This window comes from Monomorium pharaonis, chromosome 4, assembly GCF_013373865.1.
Source record: "Monomorium pharaonis isolate MP-MQ-018 chromosome 4, ASM1337386v2, whole genome shotgun sequence".
Taxonomy (NCBI): domain Eukaryota; kingdom Metazoa; phylum Arthropoda; class Insecta; order Hymenoptera; family Formicidae; genus Monomorium; species Monomorium pharaonis.
Genome location: NC_050470.1, coordinates 13,278,765 through 13,305,459, shown reverse-complemented (window position 1 = coordinate 13,305,459; position 26,695 = coordinate 13,278,765). Strand labels below are relative to the sequence as shown.

The 26,695-nt window shown below is 32.8% G+C and overlaps 1 protein-coding gene across 3 annotated transcripts in view; it reads left to right on the top strand.

Annotated features, from left to right (window-relative positions):
• LOC105839536 overlaps positions 1–26,695 on the top strand; it is a 206,014-nt gene that overhangs the window by 51,650 nt on the left and 127,669 nt on the right. The window lies entirely within an intron of this gene.

The window sequence follows — 26,695 nt, the reverse complement described above, 5'->3', positions numbered from 1 at the left end:
TAAGTGACGGATTATGACTTCAGACAAATTAATTGATTAAGCCGATAGTGAGTGATTCTTAAAAAAAATAAAAACTTTCCTACATTAAGTTATTCGCACAGATTCTGCAATTACTTCGCGATTACAGTTTTCTCTCATGCAAATATTAATCTCAGAAAAGTTATTAAGTAAATACTTTAAGAGATTTTAGAATCATTGATTACTCAAAAGAATGTTATAATAAACAAAAAATATGTGTGTGTGTGTGTGTGTGTGTGTGTGTGTGTGTGTGTGTGTGTGTGTGTGTGTGTGTGTGTGTGTGTGAAGGAGAGGGAGATAGGGAGAGAGAGAAAGAAAGGGAGATTTATATAACTTAAAAATATATCCTAAACATTTTATTAGGAGTATAAATGTGAGTTAAATTAGAAGGGAATCTTCTTATAAAATTTGCAAATAAGAATTTGGGAGCACTTTGGAAACATAAAAAAATTTGATTGCAAATACATAGTACTAATATACATATTGATAAGTTGTCCTAGACTTGTTAACTTAAAATTCGTTTTTCCATTTAAATAATACCACGAGCGTAACCTTGAATGAAAATAGAACATTTTATGATTAACACTGCGGATTACTACATTCAAGTACACTGTTATTACATTCATATATAAATGATCATAAAACCCTTATTGCCCCCCACCCCATTTGAATCGATCGAAAGTAGGTCAGTTATAAAAATTGGAAGTTGTCGATCGGCAAAAATGTCGGTATGATTTTAACATATGGCGCGTCCCACACACGGACGATGAAATTTCGGTGAGTTATCTCGCGTTGTTTGCTCGTTTGTCATATTGCCGTTCCCGCATCGAAAAATATATATCGCACAAATCAATTTATGATCAGTTCGTATTTATTTTCGTTCCGTAGGAAAAGGAGTGGCGAAAACGTGGAATGCTCTATTCGATTAGGTTCCATCACGCGCAACACATCAATGAGTTTTGCACCCTAATTATGCGCTTCCACTATCAGGCATTAATCACGGCTTAACTTTGTTAAACTGCGCTGATACGCCGGCGTAATGAATAAACATGAAGTAAATGCGATAATATTCCAGTGCGACAATTAGTCTAGCGAGACTGGCAATATTTGCAAAATCAGCCACACAAGTGTCGTATTTTACATAATTCTCACAAACATCTAATGCAATTTTAATTAACTGTATAAAATAGTACAAATATCAATAGCCAACAGGATAGCGAAAGTAATTCGAGCAAATTGTGATTTAACAGAAATTTATTTAACAAACTTTATCACAATAATACGTTATGTTGCTTTCGTCAACTAGTAATAATTTTATTTCTGTAATTTTTTAAACATTTTATTGCTAATAAGTTCTATATTATTTTATTATACTTTAAAGCTAGCGACAGACATATAAATTGTTGAACTATCACAGTATAAAAAATGTAAAGTGCTAGGCATTGAACAACGAAAAAAATAATTTATATATATTTAAGCAAAATATAAAATAAATTGCTGTAATAAAAGAATAATAAATATTCTACAATTTACATTGTGCAATGTTACATATTTGCAAACAACAAATAATCTCGATTGTATTTGTTGGATTCGAATTTTACTTTTGCATCCATTTTTTATTTTGGGAGTAAAAAAAGAGCTTTGGAGAAAGATGTCATTTTTTATACCCTTCCAGCAAATTCGTTTAGCGCTTTTCGTCATTCCTTTCTCTTTCTCCCTTGAAACTCAAATGATTTATGATTTTATGTAATTTCTGCAGAATCGTGATTGAACGTGATGCATTTCACAAATACAGGAGATATCATTAAAATTATTTGTGCAAAAGATACTTCTTGATTCTTAAATAATTGGACCGCTTGCAATAATTTTCATTGTCATAGTACGTCAATAACAATAATCATCAAATAATGTTTATTCAAGGTAGTTTCTACAAAACTGATTGATTTTTTAAACATAAATACAATATTTAAACATAATATTATCATAAATATTATCAAACAGACATTTGCTGATATATTGAAAAGTACAAAAAGAAAGGTTATTTTATCTGTAACCAATAAAAGATCAGCCAGCAACTTGCATACTTAATATGTAATAAAAATACAAAAAAAAATTTTATTATTAATTTGCAATAATTTAATAAAAATAGGAGATTTAATGTGCAATGAAAACGTTATATATATATGACACACACACACACACACACACACACACACACACACACACACACAACCTTTTCTAATAAATAATTTCTAATAAAAAATAAAAATGTGAATAAAGTCTGACGCATAAAAATATAAGAATATGAGGTACAAAATCGAGAATTGTGCAATTGTATTGGCGCATGAAAACGCGCGTGAAGATTTACGATCGAATCATATTCATGGCATTTACTGTTTATTTCTTTTATATTGACGCGTTGTTTAGCACATTCATCATATAGGACCGTCACATCGAGTCGTAGAAGATCTTTTATTGCGTGCGATAGCATACTAATATGATAGAAAAATCATGCTAAAATAAAGAGGTAGTAACGCGTTACCATTAGTTTTTTTTTTTTTTTTTTTGGATAACGGACTCGTAACAGTTTTTTTTTTGTAATTGTAATGGTGACGTAAATACATGTTTTTAGTAATGGTAACGAATTTTTAACAATTTTATTGTTACTTTTTAAATTTTGAATTTTATATTCATAGCATATCAGAATTAAAATTCAATCTTTATGACCATTTCAATTTCTTAAATAAAATGTTCTCTAATAAGCCCTAGGAATTTTTAATTTAAAAGATTTTATTGTATTCAAGTTAGAATCTACATATAATAGTATTTCTCTTATTTTGGAGGACATTTTTGAGAACCAAAATCGACTTTTTTTAACTTTCTCCTTAATGAAAATTCTTTTATTTACATTTTCATTTACATTTTATGTGAGGCATATAGTATTATTCCTGCAATTTATTTTTAGTAGATTTTTAGTATTGACTGCATATATTGGAATGCAGCAGTAATCCAGCAGGTTAATCCAAAACTATATAAGTTTTTGAAAACTTTTACCATTTTTATAAAGAAATTTTGTCAGTTATTGTAATCATGTAAATTATATTCGTACTATTTTTTTAACTTTGGTCTTTATTTACGTATTGATTCAAATCCAAAAAGGAATATCTTTTATCAGATTAAATTTAAAGAACTCTTGTTTTTAAGAAATAAAGATTTAACAATAAAAATAAGATTGTATTATTTTTAGTTTATTTTATTTAAAATCATTTAAAATCCTAAATGTTTTATTAAATTACATTAAAATTATTTAAATAAAATTATATATAATTTTATTTTTAGGTAGAGAAAAATGAAATATTATGTCTAAGGTGAGTTTACATGTAATTTATTTTATCTTTAGCTAGATAATTTTAAGTTATGTAAATGCAAAAAAATGAGTATCTAGATACGTAGTCTTGCATTTAGATAATTGTATATAATCCCAGATAGCACACGGACGTCCTCAGGACGTCCAGGACGGACTTCGTGGATATCCTGAGGACGTCCTGATTTTATCCCGGGACGTCCTCAGGACATCCTGAGGAATAGCAAACGAGCGCCACTTTTTAGTCCTCAGGACATCCTGAGGACAGTCTATCGGACATCCTGAAGACAGTCCATCGGACGTCCTGAGGATACCATAGGATTTCCTCAGGATATCCTCAGGAATAGCAAACAATGACCACTTTTTATCAGATTTTTTAGATTTCTTTTTTTAGGATTTTTGATAAATGTATCGATTTTTTATAAGAAACTTATAAGAAATTTTTTGAAACGTTTCTCAGAAAAATTTAAAAAATAAAAAATTCCGATTAATTTAGAAAATTTTTAAAATATTTCTAAGTATTTTTAAGTTTTTGAGAATTGAAAAAAAACTTTAACAAAAAATTAAAAGTTCTAATTATTTCTACGATAATTTTGTAAGAGGAAGAAGACTATACATGTTTTAGCGACAGTTGTACCTGTTAAAGCATGTTTAATCTCTGTACCCGAGAAAACGGTCACCCATCCAAGTATCAACCATCGCCGACGATGCTTGACTTCGAAGACCATACGCATCCTAACGCTTCGTGATGATCCATGAGTACTTCTTGTTTATGCATACATATTTGTTATAGATCATTACAATAGATGTTGTCAGAAGGATGAAACATATATAGTTAACTTATATTTTTATAAATAAATATAAAGTTTTTTAAAGTCATTTTTACATATGCGCGCGAAATAGCATGTGGAATAACTGATTAAAAAACTGTTTTTGCGCCGTTTGTATAAAATAAAATTAAAAAATTATTTAATGTCATCTTTTATAATTTTTTAGTATTGTTAATATGCCATATTGTTTCAATAAGTGTAGACATTCAATCTGACTTTACAGTCAACATTTTTACACATTTGATTTTGCAATACATTCTAGAAATACGTACGATATTCAAAGATTTCTCACTTGCTATATTAATTTACGTTTTTTTCAAAAATTACTATACGTCCAGGATGTCCTGAATACTATTTTGAGATGTCCTGAGGACTTTCGTAGGATGTCCTGAGGACTCTCTTAGGACGTCCTAAGGATTGTCTTGGGATGTCCTGAGGATTGTTTTAGAATGTCCTGAGGACTGTCTTAGGATGTCCTAAGGACTTTCAGGATATCATTCTTAGAACATTCTGTGCTATCTAAAATGTCTGGTATTTATACAGTCATTATATTTAAGTTTATCTTCAGACATTTTGTAGCTAATGAAACTCTTTATACAATATTTTAAGAATAACGTTTTCAGCTAGAATACATATATCCTCAGGACATCCCAAGGATGTCCTCAAGACATGAGTAAAATTTCAATTTATATTAATACTATTACAGAATTTAACATTCTAAACTTACTTTAGAAGTCAAATTTATACATAAAATATTTACAATAATACAACTATTATATCCTGACAAGATCCCAGGACATCCCGGGACATATTCAGGATGATCCTGAGGACGTCCTGTGCTATCTGGGATTAATTACATTTTCAAATAAAGAATAATTTTAATCAAATCTGTATGAAAGTTAGATCTAAAAATAATTAATTTACAATTTATTATTTTGAAGTTTTACTATCTTAATTTATTTTGCTTAAATAATCAATTACTGGTGACTACCGGCGACTAATGCAGAAACTTAACCTAACTAAATTAGAGGAGAGAAGGTGGTTATAAACTATAGACTAGATATGGAGTTGTGGAATTCATATCTCGTATATTTTATGTTGAGTTCTTGAGTTTACCGTCCAAATTACTTCTTTACATACTATTTAGACGTTATAATTTGGCACTGGTCATTATAATGTTTTTCTTATTGTCATAGAAACCGCATTTTAATAAGTAACCGAAAGTTTTATAGGTGTCTTTTATCTCATTTTGAAAAATATGTCAAGTACAAATTTTTTTGGTAAACCTTAACAAAAAGGGACCCAGCTAAAAAACATTAACCTTGACATATGTTGTCAAGGTTACCCTTCTTAGTAATGTTCAAGAGATTTTAGCCGCCACTCGTGATTCGTTAAAAAGTTATTAACAAAAAAAGTTTCATAAATACGATACATGATATTTCTGCTTTACTCAAAGTATGTAATAAATCGACATATTTTTATTAAATCTAAATGTGTTTTCTAAAACCAAGTGTTGTCTAATTTTAAAATTACTAACATGTTAATTTTAAAATTACTAAACGTTAGAGACGCGCGCTTCGTGCGCGCTATTTAATTTTTTGTTTTTTATCTTTAAAAATAAATTGTAATGATAATTGTAACTATCAAAATTGATAGTTTGGCAGCTGGAAATGACACGAAGTGAAGAAAATCACTTGACAACGAGATGGCGAGACAGCCAATTAGCATCTTGGACAACAATATAAATAACATTTTTTTACGAAGTGGACAAGTTATCTTTTGTCTTTTTCGTATACTTTTAATTTTATAATATTTATTAGTACAATGTATAGTGTAATTATTAAATACTATTGATTCCCGTCGTTATAATTTGTTAAATTAGGAATAATGCATTTATCTTGAGTGGATCAGACAGGAATAATGCAGCCATTTCGTTAAGGAAAAGACGCCAGTGATTAGAGACTAGAATACCTTACTTACTGATTCGAGGCAGCAATTGCAGATTGCGGTCCTGGTAGCATACAATCGCCGGGGAGGGGATGAAGACTAAGAGCAAGAACCAATCATATACTGAAAACTCATTTATTCTTTAATATGATTGGTCCTTGCCCTTAGACCGTGTCCCCTCTCCATGCGACCGTATGTTACCGGGGCTGCGATCTGCGATCGCTGACTCGAGGTCGTTGTCGAAATACATATAATACAATAATACAATTGTTCACCAGTATCGGCGCGGCGCTGGCCTTCTCAGGCTTGTCAATATATCCTATATAGCCCGAACATCCTGCCCCCGTTGAGATGTCTCAATAATGTTATACTAATATATTACAATGATAAAATTTTTTATTTTACAAATTGATTCCATCTAAACTTAATTAAATAATTTAACAAATGGGTAGCGGGGCAAGAGTTCTTATATGTCGCATGATTGGTCTTTACTGGGACTACTCTGGTTATATTGTCGTCTCCCGGATGTACAGATGTACCCACTCTACTTATTTGCCATTGCAGTGGAGGCGAGTTGTCCTCCTTAATGAGAATCAAAGTTCTCAGTTTAATATATGAAGTATCAGATTTCAACCATTTTGTACGTTGCTGCAATTAGTTAATGTACTCTTTATTCCAACGACGCCAAAAATTTCGTTTAATTTTTTGGATATGTTTCCATGTGGATAATCAATTTGTTCTATTCAATTCCTTGATTGACACAAAAATGATAAATTTTCTCATTGTTCTGATTCGACCGAAACAAGTCATACAGCTGCCTTAATTCATTACTAGCGCCCGCAAAATTGGTAGCGTTATCCGAATGAATTATTCTAGCCTTTCCCCGCCTGGCGAAGAAACGACGCAGAGCAGCAATAAATGCCTCAATCGTTAAATCAGATTGTACTTCCAGGTGAACGGCTTTTGTCGTCAGACATACAAATACCACCACATAGATTTTAATTTTATTTCTATTTCGATAGCGTTTTTCCTTTATGAAAAACGGACCGCAATAATCAACATCGTCTCAAACGGACACGTGCTCACCAGTCTGTCCATCGGAAGATTTATACCCATCACATAATTGGGCACGCCCGAAGCAAAGCTAAAACATTTCATGCACGTCCGCACGGTATGCTTAGCGACATTTCTGCCCCTTAAGGGCCAGTATAACTATCTGGCCATGAAAAGGGTACTTTGAACTCCACAGTGATAATTTTTAATGTGAGCTTTTCTAAATATTAATTTTGTTAGGTGGCTGCTGCTAGGTAATAATATGGGATGTTTTTGATTATATCCTAAATTAGTGCTTCAATCTTCCACCCACTCTTAATATTCCTATATTATCTATAAACGAATTTAATGATAATATTTTACTTTTTGATGGCAGTGCCTTACGTTCCCGCAGATCAGACAGCTCTCTCGCAAATGCATCAGACTGAACTAAACAAACCACGCAGTCCGTAGCCTGCTGCAGCTCGGCAGTGGTAATAAAACTTTCATGCTTAATCTTACTCCGAGTATTATACGCAAATCGCAAACAGTAGGCTATAATTCTACGCAATGCGCTCAGTGACGAAAATCTCTGCACGATATCTATCGCAACTACAGTCCTGAGACTAATGATTGCCCTCTGTTCCGGGATCTCGATCCTTTCCATTAACTTGACGGGCCAACTATACTCTTCTTTCTTTAACTAGCCGGGCTCAGACAGCCATAATTCGTTTTTTACAAATTCTTCCGGAAACTGTCCGCGAGACAACGCGTCAGGGTTGTGCTCGAATGGAACGTATGGCCATGTCCATAACCGTTTGTATTTGAGCCACCCTGTTTGCCGCAAAGTCTGTGGGCGAGGACTGTATCTATTGGATGGCAATAGTTGAGGCGGATCAAAATTGTACTCGGTCGAATTTTTTCTCCAGAGCTGTATTTACACTGGCATACAGATTTGTCAACAATAATGCAGCGCACAATTCAAGCCTCGGCAAAGTCACTTTCTTCAGCGGGGCCATCTTTGACCTGGCACACACGAGTCTTACGATGCATTGACCGCCTTCATCTACCGAGCGAAGATACATGCATGCGCCAAATGCTGTCTCGCTGGCGTCACAGAAACCATGCAAATTTAAACTGCGATAGCCATCAATGATTATCTTCCTTGGAACTCTGAAAGAAGTGATCGTATTAATTTGTATTCTATATTTGTTCCATATACCAACTATGTTTATGGGAACAGTCTCATCCCATTCTAGTTTTTGCTCGCAAAGTCGCTGCATAATAATTTTTGCCTTTGCTATAATTAGTCCCACCAGTCCCAAAGGATCAAAAATCGCCGCGATCCGTGACAGCAACATGCGGTTTGTGACTCGCTCGCCTCTTTCTATATGTAAATTTATATCATATGTAATGGTATCTTCTTCTCTTCTCCAGTTAATTCCCAACGCCTTGACAGTGTCTCCGTCCTCCAAACAAAGATGATCAGCATCAGATTGCTCAACAAGGTCCTCAAGCAACCTGCCATAGTTGGAAGTCCATTGCCGCAAATGGAATTCATCTCTGTTTAGGAGTCCGATCAGTTCATTTCGAATCAGATAAGTCTTCTCATAAGTATCAACTCCGGTGAGGAGATCGTCAACATAAAAATCTCTTTTTAATAATTTTGCTGCAAGTGGAAAGGCTCGTTGTTCATTATTGGTCAACCGATGCAAGCAGCGTGTTGTCAAAAAAGTCCCGGGCGCAGTGCCGTATGTCACGGTTTGAAGGCTGTATATCCGAATTGGATCTCCAGGATTCTCGCGCCACAATATTTTTTGATATTCTGTGTCTTTATTCAACCTGCCTGAACATCTTTTCAATGCCTGCGGTCAGCACATAAGCATGCGAACGGAAGCGCGTTACTATCGAAAATACATCTTCCTGTAAAACCGGTCCTGTCATAAGCGCATCATTCAACGAAGTACCAGTGCTTGTCTTCGCGGATGCATCAAAGACAACCCTCAGCTTTGTGGTGACACTTCCGCCTTTAATTACAGCATGATGTGGCATAAAATAGCCTTCCTTTGCGTCTTCGGTTTCGGTGATATCAATCATGTGTCTTAGTTCTTCATATTCCTGCAGAAATTGTGAGTATTCTGCTCGTCGTGATTCATCCCAAAACAACCGTCGTTCTATCAAACGCAACCGTTTTTCAGCTAAACAGTACGACTCGCCTAATTGCGCTACATTTTCCTTAAACGGCAGCCTCACACAATATCGACCGTCGTCGCTCCTAACCGCGGATGCTTTAAAGTGCGCTTCGCAGTCGCTTTCTTCATCTAATAAATATCTTATACCCGAAGTTTCGTCTAGCACCCAAAATTTAGCCAGCTGTGATTCAAGTCTGTCAATAGATAAATTGCAAATTGTCTTACTAAATTTCTGGTTATTGTTGTGGAATTTACCTCCGATAATCCAACCAAGTCTGGTTTTCTACAATACGATCCAGTTTTCCCCAAGCTTGATTTGATCCACGCAAAGCAGATGAAGAAAGTTTTCTGCTTCAATAAGCGTATCTATTTTAGCAGGCTTGCAGAACTCCGGATCAGCCAATCTTATGTTATGCGGTATATTTAATTTACTTTTATTAATATAATTTCTAGGCAAACATTCCGTAATCTCATTTATAGCAGAACATTTATAGCAGAAGAAATGACAGCGTTGAAGCAAAACGACCATCATCAGACTGTATTTTTGCATCTACCGTGTAATTCATATGCATAAGCGCCTGTGCAAAACCTGACTGGAACATTGATTTTTCGTTTTGGCAATTCCAGCAATTCTGCCAATGCGTATAATAATAAAATTGGACTGAGATCCGGACTGAATCCAACAAAACTCTGCATTTATACGACTTACCGAATCTATCAAAGATCCTCACCACACCAGTCGATAAAAAAACGTGTGTGGCAGCTATTGCCTGCAAACTCTTAGTTGCCTGTTTAGTGTCGTTCTTTTTGTGATTACTTGTATCGGGAGCGTTCCAGATGCGCACAGTAATAAACGGACACAGACTAAATGCGCACAGACCAAATGCGCAAGGACCAAATGCACACGGACCAAATGCGCATGGACCAAATGCGCACAGACCAAACAAATACAATAACCAACAAACTTACCACATGGGTTGCGACTTTTCGGGCACCTCTATCGACGGGGAGGGTGCAGGAGGGGGGGCAAAGCCCCCCTTGCACCCCCCCTGTGTGTGTGTGTGTGTGTGTGTGTGTGTGTGTGTGTGTGTGCAAAGCATTCTCTGCACCACATAGGTTTGCGACTGTGCGCATTTGGTCCGTGTGCATTTGGTCCATGCGCATTTGGTCTGTGCGCATTTGGTCTGTGTGTATTTGGTCTGTGTGCATTTGGTCTGTGCGCATTTGGTCTGTGCGCATTTGGTCTTTGCGCATTTAGTCTGTGCGCATTTGGTCTGTGTCCGTTTCACTCAGCTTGTTGTGTCCGTTTATTACTGTGCGCATCTGGGACTCACTCCTTGTATCGAAGTCCGCTCGTGTTTTAAACGGATGCAATAATTTACTATGCCGACGCCTACATTTCGGACAAGGTCTGGCCCTGCACACGCTAGCAGAATGATTAGCGCGCAAACAATTAAAGCACAAATGCGCTTCCTTAACCAATGAAATTCTCGCATGACTATCTAAGCGTAAAAATTCTTGACAGTTCTGAATACTATGCTTCTTACTACATACCTTACTACATCGCTGCGCATCTCGCGTCATCATGCAGTTCTGTGGATATCTGCTCGTACAGCTGCCCTTATTATCACGTGTGGTTACTAATCGTCCGTTGTTTTTGTGTTGCAATGCAGCTCTGATAGCAATGTTCTCCAAAATGTGACATCTATACTTCAGAAATTTCCAAAGTTCTTCAATTGACGGCAAAAGCGTTCCATCAATAGAATTCTCCCACTCCTTATGAGTATTTCTATTTAATTTAGACGTTACCAAATGTATCAATATAGCATCCCAATGCTCCGTTCGCAGGCCCATGACCTTGAGCGCTCGCAAATGCTTCAACGTAGTATCTGTTAATAGTTGCAAAGACAATGAAGATTCCTTTGTCATACTCGGTAATTCAAACAATGCTCGAACATGACTTTGCACTATAATTCACTTATTATCAAATCGCTCCACTAACAACGCCCACTCAATATTATAATTCTCAGCGGCTGTAGGGAGGGACTCTACAACCTGCGCGGCTTCTCCCTTCAGACACGATCTCAAATACTGCAATTTTTGTACTGGCTTGACATTGTTATCCTCATGTATAATTGACTTAAAATTATCGTAGAGGCATAACCACGTATCATAATCATTATTAAATGTTGGCAGATTAATAGTCGGTAACTTTACTCGCGCTTTATTACTCGGTTCTAGATTACAGACCGGTGTTGTGACTTGTCTAGCTATACTATTACTTGTATAGCTATACCATTCTCCGCGGACATATATTGCTTGGCTCTCGACACGACTTCAAAATAACTATCTTCGAACAAACCTCTTTTCAATACGTCAGCCTCGTCATTAAATAATTCTATCCTTGTCTGAATATCGTCGTAAACTTTCCACGTATCTAGTCTCACTCTCGCTAGTCGCTCTGCGAGTTGACTTACATCTGGGTTTACTGTGTAACCGTCAAGAAAGACCTTGAATCTTGTTATTTGACTTTTGATCATTGCTCTTTTATGTACAAGCGTTTTAACGTTCGGTTCCATTTTAAATTTTTAAATTAATCAATATGCAGCTTTATTAATATCAGCTGCTCACAATATGAATATCTACTAAATAGTTATACAGTTAATTCTCAAACAATTAGCAAACTAATGATTACTTTAATGGTTACCAAATTGGCTCAGCTCGATGATAGTCGAATTTACTGCCTTTTTTTGGAGTCGCACAGCTCACGTATGGTCGGCATCCACCGGATTCACAAATTTATTTTTACACTCACAATTAACAGTATATCAAAGAAGCAAACAAGAAAAAACTCCGAACTAGTCTTCCTTTCGTTGAGGCAAAACACAGACAACGAGCATCTTTATTATTTATGTGTAAATCCGGCTCCAGGACTATATGTTGATTCCCGTCCTTATAATTTAATTGTTAAATTAGGAATAATGCATTTCTCTCGAGTGGATCAGACAGGAATAATACAGCCGTTCCGTTAAGGAAAAGCCGCCAGAGATTAGAGATTAGAACACCTTAATTAAAATACGTGCTCTTTATTGCGTGTGTATTTCTCGACGGGTAGATGCCGACTGACTCGAGGTCGTTGTCGAAATACATATAATACAATAATACAATTGTTTGCCAGTATCGGCGCTGGCCTTCTCAGGCTCGTCAAAATATCTTATATAGCCCGAATACATTTGTGTATGTTAGAACATTATCACATCGTGGACACTTAACACTACCACAAATAACTTGTTTTTCAATAAGATAATGTATCACAGCATTATTATCGTATGTTAAGTGTAAAAATTCATGTAAGTGCATTTTATTATATTTACATAGTCACTGGTAGAGAATATGATAATTGTACGTATGCTTCAAACGTCAAAACCAAACCGAACTAGAACATAGAAATTATCATTCTATGTAGAGAATAGAACAAACAGAACAAACAAAAGCCATGTATACAAACACTTTTACAACAACGGGTCAAAATCTTTTCAACATTACTTCAATAAAGCACAACATCAATAAAGCACGCATTTTTACGTGTTTTAAAGTAAGAAAATCTATTAATTTATTATTATTCTAATCTTTTATGCAAAGTTGCAAACCCATGTGATGCAAAGAACGCGTGGGAAGGGTGCAAGTGGAGGGCTTTACCCTTCCCCTACATCCCCGCATTAATTTTTATAAAGCACGCATTTTTGCGTGCTTTAAAATAAGAAAATTTATTAATTTATGCGTGCTTTATAAAAATTAATGCGGAGATGCAGGAGGAGGGCAAAGCTGTCCCTTTGCATTTCGCTCATGCGTTACCTGCACCACATAGATTTGCAACTTTAAGTAAAGTAGAGATATCATGTATCGTATTTATGAAGATTTTTTTGTTAATAACTTTTTAACGAATCATGAGCGGCGGCTAAAATCTCTTCAACGTTACTTGGGAGGACAACATATGTCAAGGTCAAGGTCATTGGGGCTGGGTCTCCTTTTGTGAAGGTTTACCATTTTTTTAACTTTTATGTAACTTAAGGGGATGCTAAACTGCTCGTCAAACTTGATCGAGGTCGATAATGTAGAGTCATTTGGGCACGTTATTAACGAAATTTTGTATGTATTTCTTTTATAGATTTAGAAATCCTTTTCCAGAATTAATTGTGGGGAATTTTTAATTCTGTAAATGCAATAAAAAGTTGTACATTGGAACAAATTGTACAATTCTGACGATAAAACAGATATGATCCTCTTAAACACCAAAAACTTTTTTTCTAAGGTTCCTAGGCTCATTCTAAAAGCACACTATTGTTCTTTGCTGAAATGCCAAGTGCGCCCCATGCTTATTTTATACGTACAAAGTCTAAAACTTTTATACGCAGCCAATGTTTTCACGAGTCGACTACAGAAGTCGATAACAAAACTATAATTTTCTAACTTTCTTTCGTTTTTCGTATGAAATCGATCGCAGCGCATCGCGTTATTATCTGTACTTTAATTTTGGAGAAGGATTTTCAATTCCATGCAATCAGTAAAAAGATTTCGGTGTCCGAAAATTAATGATAAAACAGAGCAGTTTAGTATCCCCTTAATGGGCTTGAATATGGCTTTTGAATGACGTAATTGAATTTAATGTTTAACATAATATGTGCATAGGATAAACTCAGATATAATAATCATAATTTTTTAAAATCACGAAAACATACTTCTATTATTATTATTTTTTAATAGCGTTTGATATATAACTTTACCGAAGCTTAAAGCATATAACACTATCGGCATTAAAGACAAAATATTATATAAAAATTTTATATCATTCAAATATTGAAACATGAACTGGCTATCTTATACAACTTTTAGAGAAAAAGTGATCATAGTATTATAGAAAAATCGCCATACATATTTTATGTATTTAACATTTATAAAATAATAAAAAACTTATAATTTTATATATTTAGTTTTATTGCCATATATTATCACAACTTGATTTTATTTTTAACCGTTTTTAATAATAAATGTACATATAATTTTAGCATCTGTTTAACTTAATGTTACTAGAAAAATATTTATGATATATCAAATTAAAAATATTAGACGCAACTTAATTTTTATAAATTATAATTAAAGTATTTTCATGACTCAAAGTGGCATTCGCCACTGTATTGTCCCCACTCACAGTGGTCCAGAGACCCCTAAAATGTGGCCAAAAGTCACCTATCACATTTAATTTGTGACACTACGTTTTTATTATCAAGATAAATAAATGTAGATATGTACAAATTTTTAAATCAATTCGATTATTATTATTGACTTTACAAGATTCTAAAACCTGCAAATTAGATAAAAATTATGACCAGTCGCTTGAGTTAAATTATTTTCCTTGTGTTAAATATTTTCATACCTTGATATTTTAACTATGTATTCTTCAAAACAATAGTATGTAAAATTTGAGTCATAACTTATAATTTACCCAGAGAACGCACAAGACTTTAAACAAGAGGTTTTGTTATATTTTTTTTCGATTTTCGCAAAAATAGCAATATTTCAATTCAACTCTCTCCGAAGCTCCACTTTGGAATTAAATTTTCTGGATACCATTGAAATTGTATATAAGTGAACTTTTATATTTGGTGCTACTAGCTGCTCCTTCTAATTCTAAGGAAAGATATATTAATTCAAATTTTAAATACGTCCGCGCGTGACTTATTTGGCTGTGATTCCAGATTGAAGCTTCGGTTTTTTAGCAATTATTGATGATAGAATGAGATAAAAGTAGGCTGATTAAATATCGATCTCCCCATCAATCTAAACATTTCATAAAAATAAGTGTAAATGAATATTGTCACAATGCACAGTGGGCCAGCAGACTGGAAAAGTGACCAAAAGTCAAGATTTCGTCGGATTTTAATAAAACTTTATATATATGAATTTTTGAGGTCGCTAATAGCAAATATGTCAAAATTTAAAAATTCAAAATGGCGGATCCAATATGGCAACTAAAATTGATAAAAATTAGTCCGTTTTAATGAAACTGGATATATGGAGGTTTTGGAGGTCGCTAATAACAAATATGATGTCAAAATCTAAAAATTCAAAATGGCGGATCTAATATGGCGGACGAGAAATTGCAAAAACATGGCAATTTTAATGCAAATTTTTTATCGGAGATTTTCAAGAACGCTGATTACGAATATACGATTCAATTTTTTAAATTAAAAATGGTGAATTTAAAATGTCAGACTAAAAATGCAAAAACTTGTCGTTTTTTGATAAAAATTTTTTCTCAATGGTTTTCGAGGTCTCTAATTACAAATTTGCTATACAAATTCTAAATTCAAAATGACGAATTCAAAGTGGCAAAAAGAAGTCAGTTGTAATACAAATAAAGGTAATACAAATAAATGTAATACAAATAAATGTAAGTGGTCGAATGTCTATGAAAATAGGATATTAAAAATTTAAATCAAATATTTTATCAAATTTGCCCGCGATTAGCCTACATAACTATAATTTCTGAGATCTACCGCGAGAAGGTTGCAGGACATTATCGGACTCCATTTGTTTTTTATTTGTTTTTTTATTTAAAAAATTAAATAGCATATTTGTAATCAGCGTCCTCGAAAATATCTGATAAAAAATTTGCATTAAAATTGCCATGTTTTTACATTTCTTGATGAAGATGTTGTGTCCGCCATATTGAATCCGCCATTTTGAATTTTTAGATTTTGACATCATATTCGTTGTTAGCAACCTCCAAAACCGCCATCTCAGTAAACACATTTTATAGCAGCAATATAATATGGAAGTTACATGTAATTTAACATTATTATTCTTGTGATATGTAGGATTTAACATTATTATTCTTGTGCTATATGACATGGAAATAACCTGTTACGTAATATTTGTTATACGCAAGTGATATAGCTGTTATACATCGTTTTGGCGTTACAGTTATTCAACAAAAATTGTATAATCGTAACATAACACATTCGTATCAATGTTATTACAGAACGATGCGTCGTAGTTGACTCAGAAATCAGACAACATTATAATATCCTGAATGACAGATCTATTTAATAATAAAAAAAATTATTATAAAGATAATGTTTTTAAAAATAACGGTTTGTCTACAATTACTGCGCACAAAAAATGCACAAAATCTAAATTCATCATATGCTGAACAAAAACAAAATAATAAATGTATACTATTCAATTTTTCTTAGAATTATGATCTATATAGTTAACAAAAAAAAAATGAAATTTTTATTTTATTTTATTTTTCTTTGTAACTGTTGTGTGACAGTTAGATAATATGTAATTATAACATGTTATATTGCTGAGTCGGAAATCGTAACTTACATGTAAGTTACGTGTAATTTCAGAGTAATGTAACCTGTTATATTCGGTTACATTGCTGTTACATTGCTACCATATTACTGTGTTCACTGGGATATATCCAGTTTTATTAAAACGGACTAATTTTTATTAATTTTAGTCGCCATATTGTATCCGCCAATTTGAATTTTTAAATTTTGACATTATATTTGTTATTAACAACCTCAAAAATTCCTATATATAAAGTTTTATTAAAATCCGACAAAATCTTGACTTTTGGTCACTTTTTCTGGTCCTAGCCCACTGTGCCACTGTGGTTTTCACATACAGGAATTTTGCAACTTGTACGCAGCCGTAGTACCAATCTTTTTATAGCAAGTGTCCATCCAAATGAAACGTAAATACGAAAAAACTACGTTTTGTATGGCGGTATCCAAACGAAATGCATACATAAACGTCAATTTGGGGTATAAACGTGCCCCATTTTCACTTTATGTCTGCACTGTTCGGCAACTAATAACGTTTCAACGTCAGCTAGTGTCCCTCTAGATTCTTAAGACTTTAAATTAAATTAAATTATGGTCAGTGTTCAGAGTCAATCCCTTCATCTGCTAAATTAGGAGATAAAATCAAATTCGCCTACAAAAATATCCCACATTCTAGGTTTAATAATGAGATGTTATGAAATATGCAGTTATGCATCGAATAAGTGTTGCAAAGACAAAGACTTTATCTCTTGTCACCAAGCTACTGGCAATTATATATGTGACTAGTACAGCGAAGAATAAGGATTATCAAAAACATATTTAAAATATATATTTAGAAATTTTTAAAAATTTAATTAATAATCACTTCTTAATTAATAGTAACATTTTAAATAATTACATTATTAGAAGAAAGTTGCGAATACACACACACAGCAGTAGACAAAATTTATAATTTCTTTTGTGTTGAATTATTATTATCTATAATTAATAAATAATTTTAAAAATATGCATTATTATTATAGAAATTTCTGTTATAAATATTTATATAATATTTACAAATATAAAAACTAATATTTACGAATATAAAATGTTAAACTGTTCTCAGATCATATATCATTTTTGAAAATTAGTTTATTAATTAAACTTGCAATTATAATTTAAATAATTGCATTATTAGTAATTGGAATTAACAATTAGTATAAGTGTAGTAATATAGGAAAGAAAAAGAATTCCATACAATTAATAAAAAAAAAAATAGAAGATTAATTAGATTAATTTGGTTCTTTACAATTATTAATTTTTACTGAAAATATATGAAAATTTTTACTAAATTACTTTAAGTTTATATATTTGTTTATATAAATTTCAAAAATTAATTTATTAATTTAATTTTATTACGGATATATTAAAAAATTAATACTATAACTGAGCTATGTTACTTTCTGATTAATTTTACACTGGTGTCAATTAAAAGATGAGGTGTGATGTCGAGTTGTGCATCGGTTAAATTGATAATGTTGTAAGGATAAACACTTTATCTTTTGTCGTCAAGGTACGGACAATTATATACATTGCTAGTAAAACGAAGTAAAGTTTGTATTATTAAATAAAATTTTACTAAAGCTAATTAGTACTTGTTAATATTGATTGACAATTATAGAAAAATTTAACTGATGCACAATTCTACATCACACAACATCTCATCTATCTTATTGACACCAGTGTAAAGTTGAATCAGAGAGTAACGTGACTCAGTTAATTGTTTAATACATCTATAATAAAATTAATTAACAATTAATATTTTCGTAAATGACAATCTGAAAACAATTTAGCATAAAGATTTCATATACTTCAAATATTTTCAATAAAAATTTGTATCAATAATCATAAAAAAACAAAATATTTTTTAAAATTATTCTAATTAATTGTATAGGACTTCTTTTTTTTCGCTGCATTACTACACCTATATTAATAAACATAATACAAAACAATCAGTTTCAGAACTATTGCACACGTCTTTTACGTTACGAAAAACATATCAAATTGTGTAAAAACTCGAGTATCTCAAATGACTTTCCACTTTCCACTCTTTCCCGTCTTCGCTCTTTTTGCCGTCTTTTTTCTTCGTTCTCTTTTTCTCTCTTTCTCTTTCCGCCTTCTCCCTCGAGGTTTTACAATCGACACGATTATCGATAATAATAAAGAACAGTTCATGAAATTGTTTCGTAATTTCACGCTGTGCGTCATTTATAGCGAACTATCATACTTTCTGAAATTTATCACAAGTTAGACTTCTCAAATAAAAAAGTTACAACTAAAATTATTGTTGAAAAACACATCAAACGATATAACAATGTACTACTTTATGAAACTTTATAACATAACTTCAACATGTCACACTGCACATCACTTCCCGAGTAGAAAATGTAATAGGGCACTGATAAGGCCCTGATAAGGCTTCCTTAAAATTAATCAGGCCCTAGTAAGGATATATAAGTAGGGCCTGAAAAGGAAGTGAAACAAATGGTTTAAGAGCACCTTAAAGGAAAAATTATCAGGGCCCTATAAGCAAATATTAACAGGGCCTTATAAGAAAATCTAGGTATGCCGATTCGGGCCAGATCTGGCAACCCCCAATTGATTCTGATAAGGGATGTAATAAAAATAAAAATTTAGGGACCATATTTTATATATACCATATCCAGATCAGGATCAAATCCGACATGCCTGATTCGATCATTATTATAGTATTTTCTGTAATCGAAAAAACGGTCATCCATCTATCTGCGAACCACCTTGAACGCTGCTTGACTTTTAAGATCGAACAGGAACTGACACCTCGAGTTGATCCATGAACCCTTGATGTTTGTGGATACTTATATGTTATACATGCGGGTTGTAGATCAGTTCAATAGATGTTAAAAAGATGAAACATGTTTAGTTAAATTATATTTTTATAAATAAATATTAATTAACAGATTTTTTTATTAATTTTTACATACAAGAAATAGCATGTAAAACGACTAAAAAAACGATCGTTTTGATTTAAAAAAAAAAAAAAAAAAAAAAAAAACGAATTTTTGCAACAAAAAATAATTGCAAAAAATTTTTTTAATAATTTGTTATAAACAAGAAACATATATTATAAACATTATATTATTTGTTACATGGGCATATTATACATGTTTCCGTCGTGGTTTATTTCAGGCTAGGATAATTATTTGTTAATTTGTTTATAACAAATTGTAAAAAAAATTTTTTTGGCAACTAACTGTTACAAAAATTATTGCCAAGAAGTGCATTAACATTTTTTCGATATCGCGACTTGTCCTTATTAGCTTTTCGTAACATAATCTTACTTAGTAAAATCTTACTTAGTAAATCTAAGGCATCCTTAATAGTACCTTGTAAAACCCTTATTAGCTTTTCGTAACAAAATCTTATTTAATAAATCTAAGGCATCCTTAATACTACCTTGTAAGGCTTTTTTTTGCTTTCCGTAACAAAATCTTACTTAGTAAATCTAAGGCATCCTTAATAACACCTTGTAAGGCCCTTGTTAGTTTTTCATAACAAAATCTTACTTAGTAAATCTAAGGCATCCTTAATAGTACCTTGTAAGGCCCTTATTAGCTTTTTGTAACAAAATCTTACTTAATAAATCTAAGGCATCCTTAATAGTACCTTGTAAGGGCCTTTTTCGCTTTCCGTAACATAATCTTACTTAGTAAATCTAAGGCATCCTTAATAACACCTTGTAAGGCCCTTGTTAGTTTTCCATAACAAAATTTTACTCAGTAAGTTTAAGGCATCCTTAATAACATCTTATAAGGCCTTGATGTGGTAATATTAAGGTAGCCCTTATTAAATCCTCATCGGGGCTTTATGCTACATAAGGATTCCCCTATTTTCTACTCGGGTTGATGCGAGCTGATGCGCGAGCCACTGGCGACAGTGACGACCCACGTGACTTATCACTGTGATAAAAAAATAAGATGAATTTTTCATATAAACTTCGCGGGTACTATAAAATCATGAAATTATTTTTTTTGTGGGTTGGTAGTACTGTTTTGACATCTATGCAGAGTTTTATGTCAATATATTTAATTGCTGCAGAGCTACACGTGTAACACGTTTTTGTAAACATACAAAAGTGAGTTTTTGATTTTTACTATGTCTAATTTTGTTGAGCAGAGAATTTGCATTAAATTTTGCGGAATGAATATTCTGCCGCAGAAACGTTGAGGATGTTGGTGAAGGCCTTTGGTGATAAGGCTATGTCGCAAAAAAATGTTTACAAGTGGTACAAAGACTTGAAAGAAGGCCGAGAAAGAGTTTCAGACAAACAACGCCCCGGACAAAATTGAGTGTTTTTGGAACCAATCGAGATTTGACGCGTTTGAGGCACAAAACATTTTTTTAAATGATTTGGGTTGATCCAAATGAAATGCCCGCAGCACCAACAAGGTCTCTAATTGTCAATCAATTTTCGAGCACCGAATCTTTGATTTCCTTGACGTGGCTTTCATCGGTAAATGTTGATGGCCGTCCGGGGCGCTGTTTGTCTAGAACTCGTTTTCGGCCTTCTTTCAAGTCTTTGTACCACTTGTAAACATTTTTTTGCGACATAGCTTTATCTCCAAAGGCCTTCTGCAACATCTTCAACGTTTCCGCGGCAGAATATTCATTCCGCAAACAACATTTAATGCAAATTCTTTGCTCAATAAAATCAGACATAGTAAAAATCGAAAAACTCACTTTTGTATGTTTACAAAAATACGTGTAGCTCTGCAGTAATTGAATATGGGTGTTTTCCATTTAGTAACACAAGTCGACACAAGCATTGTTCTATCTTTTTTTATGTTCAATGAGTAACAAAGATAGAACTTATGTCAACTTGTGTCACTAAATGGAAAGCACCCTATATTGACATAAAACTCTGCATAAATGTCAAAGACAGTACTACCAACCTACAAAAAAAAATAATTTCATGATTTTATAGAACCCGCAAAGTTTAAATGAAAAATTCACCTTATTTTTTTTATCACAGTAGTATACACAATGCTATAGTAATGCGAACGCCAACAAATGGCAGCAGATACGCGAGATAAAATTTCGTCCCTCATGCCGATACCCGTAGAGATACCTACAAGATTGACAACAATAATGATGACGACGATGTATCTTAAATGAAATTTTGACATTTCAGACTTTGCGTCGCGATACCTTCAATCATAAGGCATGTAAAGGAGAAATGAAAACAGTTTTCTTACATAAATCAACCCCAAGATTTCGATTGAGTCTAGTTAGAACTCGATTGGTTTAGTCGTTTCTGCGATAATCTCGAGTGCTCGCAAGTCGCGTACTCGCGTAAAGAACACGGTCGGTCTCGCGCTGCGCGTTCACTTGGCGCGAACCACTACCGTGTTTCTTAATTACCGTATATTAAAGGCAGTGATGGTATCAATCATTATTTTAATAAATTCGACTTCCGTTGGCACATTATTTACTGTGCCAAAAAAACTTGACGGTATCATTAAAAAAGGCAAAGATAACGAACTGTTTAAAGAGAACGGAGATGGTTTATGGCATAAAGTGCACTACATGCAATATTTCCTACATTCAGCAAACGAAACGTCATATTGAAACGCGCTTAAAAAAACATAGGAATAATATAAGGAAACATGAAAGCGACCATTCAGTAGTGAGCAAACACAGGTTGATAGATAATCACGAGCAATCGCCTCCTATTTTACATTGTGAACAGGATAAAAGGAAAAGGGAAATTGCGGAAATGTTTTTTATAAAAAAAAGAATCCAAATACCATCAACTTAACGAAAGACACTGAAGATTTAAATGTTATTTATAACCAAGTAATAAAGGCCACTTAATGTTTACTTTTGGCATTTGTATTGTTCTTCGGACAAAAATATATATAGTCTTTTTGTGCTCTCGCACACATTCGACGGAAAATTGAATTGTATTTATGACGTTTCCGTTTAAACCAATCTGACTAAAATATTATTTATTCATGTGTTTGACTGACAATTAGACACGTAAGTTCTACGAATTTATTGTATATTATATTCATCTTGTATACGCATTCTTTTATATTTTAGAACGTCAGTGAGCTTAGCACTCCCATCACTAAAAAAAAAGTTCGGAAATACCACATAATTTTCTGTTAATTGTTTGCTAATTTTCTGCTCTAGTCCCGAATTTTTTGCTCCTACCCGTTCGCAAGAGATTAAGATCAAAAATGGGAGTGCTAAGTTTATCTGACGGTAGCACCTCCACTTTAAAAAAGCTTAAACAAAAATACAAATATACCAGAATTTTCTGCTCTTTTTCTACTTTAAGAATCTGTAAAGAAACATCAAAAATATTGAACGGTTATCAAAGTAGCGGTACTTAGAATCATCGTACCACAAGGATATAAAAAAAAAACGGTTAAAAATAAAAAGCCAACAATACCACGACAACTTATAAAGTATTTCCTCAATCGAGTACTCGTAAAATATACAATTTTAAAATGTTTAACTTGTTATATAATAAGGCTTTTTAAAGATATTTTTAAAATGTTTAACAATATCTTTAAAAAGTCTTATTAAAAATCACAAAAATACAAGAGTAAAGTACCCTTAAAAAATTAACTGCTGTATCGAGTATGGTATTAAAATAATCGTCTATTTATCTGCTCTTAAGATATCCAGGTCTCGAATTTTTTGCTCTATATTTATCATTTTAGTTTTCTCTTTCATGGGCGCATTAACAATTGAGTTGCACAAGTTAAATATTGAGCAAAAAACCTGGATATCTTAAGAGCAGATAAATAGACGATCATTTTGATACCATACACGATGCAGCAGTTAATTTTAAGGTTACTTTACTGTTGTATTTTTATGAATTTTAAGGCTTTTTAATAAGGTATTGTGCAAGTTAAACATTTTAAAATTGTATATTTTACGAGTATTCGATTGATGAAGTACTTTACAAGTTGTCGTGGTATTGTTAGCTTCTTATTTTTAACCATTTGCTTTTATATTCTTGGGGTACAATGGTTCTGAGTACCGCTACTTTGATATAACCGTTCAATATTTTTAATATTTCTTTACAGTTCTTTAAAGCAGAAAATAAGCAGAAAATTCTGGTATATGTGTTTTTTTGTTTATGCTTTTTTTAAGTAGGGGTGCTACCGTCATGTGAACTTAGCACCCTCCACTTTTGGTCTTAATCTCCTACGAACGGATAGAAGTAAAAAATTCGGCAATAAGACAGAAAATTAACAAATAATTAGCAGAAAATTATGCGGTATTTCGGAATTATTTTTTAATGGTGGTACTAGGCTAGGTTTACTGACGTTATTTTAGAACGTGTTTATGAACTCGCTGTCAGGAACTCGTCAATGGTTGTTGTATCGCGATTATATTTATTTGTAATTTACACTTGAAAAGGACCAAATCCCATGGTCGACGTTATGGGCTAAAATTTCAATAAAGAATCGCTAGTTTATCGATTAAAAAATTGTTTAGTCCTGGTTTTAATTACTGGCGACAATAAGTTAATTTCAATTTCTGGTTGATATTTTACTACTTTACAAAGTATATTCACTAAAGACAGTACCTATACTGTGCTGTGTATTTTACTAAAGAGATTAAAAGGGACTTTATCGTTTTCCTACATAACAATCGATTGCATACAAAAAATAATTATAAATCTTTACACAACATAACACAAAGTATCAAGGTCGAGTACGCAGGTGTTATTATTAGGTGCGTATTAGTTTTTTTAAATTATTGTGTATACTCCAAAAAATATTATTAATTTGACAAAAAATTATAAAATTTATCTTCATACAAATGCTGTTGAAAAATAACAGATTCTTTATTTAACTGTCTTAATTAATATTAAAAATTCTTTACAAATAAATAAATATTTAAAGAAATACGGAGTAAAATAGAGAAATCTATTTGTGACTCTTTAATAAATAACTTTATATACACGTCAAGGTGAATTTACTTTGAGATTCTCATCTCTCAATGCTTCTGACAAAGATCTGAAAATTCAAGATTCCTTTGAACATGCAATGGATTACTAATAAGCTTAAATGTTTTCGATTCTTTCCTCTGCTGTAAGATCCAATTTGACAAATTACTTTAATTACAGTTTAACATAGCAATGTCTAGTAGAAAAATTTGTTTTATATAAAGGTTAAAGAAATTTGTAGATTTGGACCTAAATGTTAATGTAAACATGCTTCAAACAATTTAAACCGACATTTAAATTTAAACTGAAATTAAATGTTCCAGTAAATAGAGATAAATTAAAACATGAGTTGTAAACTAACAACATTAAATTACCAATTTTTCGCCGCACATATAATGCCAATACAACTTTAAATCTACCATTTTGTTCCGTAGTTAATAGATAATGATAATTTGGATATTATATTATGAATAAATAGAAAAGTTTTTTATAAGGTTGTAATATAAAGTAGTTTTCAGACTGTTGTGTCGGTAAGTTCGGAACGGGAGTTCTTCCCGGAGGAGATTGGTGGTTCGTTTGCCTTAAGGGTTAGGACCCAAAGGGGTAAGGATGCGACTCATGGGTTTGAATGAAAGACGTTTCTTCCTTAATCAGTCCTCGGTTATTCTTCTGCTCAGGGTTTACACTCAGCTGTTGGCACGTAAGGTGACGCTCGCGATAAAGCCCGTATAGTAAACTGACATACTTTCGTCGTGTGTGTATTGTCATTCTCCGCTCGGTCACGGTGCGTCCGTGTTTATATTAGCTGATTGCATGGAGCAATTCGAAGGCCAGTGACCGGCGTCGGTGGCTTCCGCGAGGCTAAACGTTTCGACATTGGAATTGTGCATCGTAGAGCCTTATTTCTGGGGCGATACGGAACTGCTTCTGGACTGTTCCATATCGGAATTTTGTAAGCTTACGAAGTTATTTATGGACTTCCGTGAGCGCGACAAATTTCTGAGTGTTTTCAAAAGGCGATGTCTTTCGCAACATCTTTTGAACGGCAATATCTTTCGCAACGCTATCTTATCTGTTAGTTGTAGTGCAGACTACAACAAAGCTAATAAATTTTTGTCTGACAAGTTTTTACTTAAAGAATGATCTGCTCACGTAAATCAAGTGATCGTTGGATAACAGCGGTGACTATGCATTGAACAAATATTATTGTAACAATAAGAAGAACAAAAAAATCTTTAATACTTTGTAGGAAAATACACACTCACTGATGAGTCGCATATGGGTCATGAAGTACTACGTGACTATAGGCTCGCGTTCTAAAGCTAGGAAATAGCTACCTTTGAATTGTCACCGCGGGAATAATTTGCCTTATATAACTTCTGCACAATCGGAAGTTCCTGAGAGAGAACTCTAAGGGTAACAAATTAATAGTTGAATAGCAAATACCTTTTACGAATGCGGTTGCGAGTTAGTGCATTGCCGTAGTGACGATAAATCTCCAATGAGAACGAATGGATAAATGTATAACGAATAAATATGTGAAATGTGTAATGATTTGATTTCAATTTCTTCTCTACGTCATACAATTTTATTATTAAGAATCAATCAAATTAATAAAATTATGAAATAAAATATTTATGCAATTTATCTCTATTCGTGTATTAACCCTCTGCCTATACACCTTATTTTTCTCCCGATTCCTACACACAGGGGTTACGCTGATCCCAAAATTTCGTTGACTTATATCTCCAAATATATTTAATCAATATTTTAACTTTTTTTTTTAATTGAAAGAAAAAAATCTCAGAATTATGATGATTTTGGCTGAAAAGTTGAAGATAAAAGAAAAGAGATTTTTTTTTAAAAATGAGAAAGGAACGAAAAATTTTTGTAAAAATTTGCCTTTTTTTCAAACGTCCTTATTTATTAGAAAAAAATAGATAAAGTAATTAAAATAATGATCAATGGAA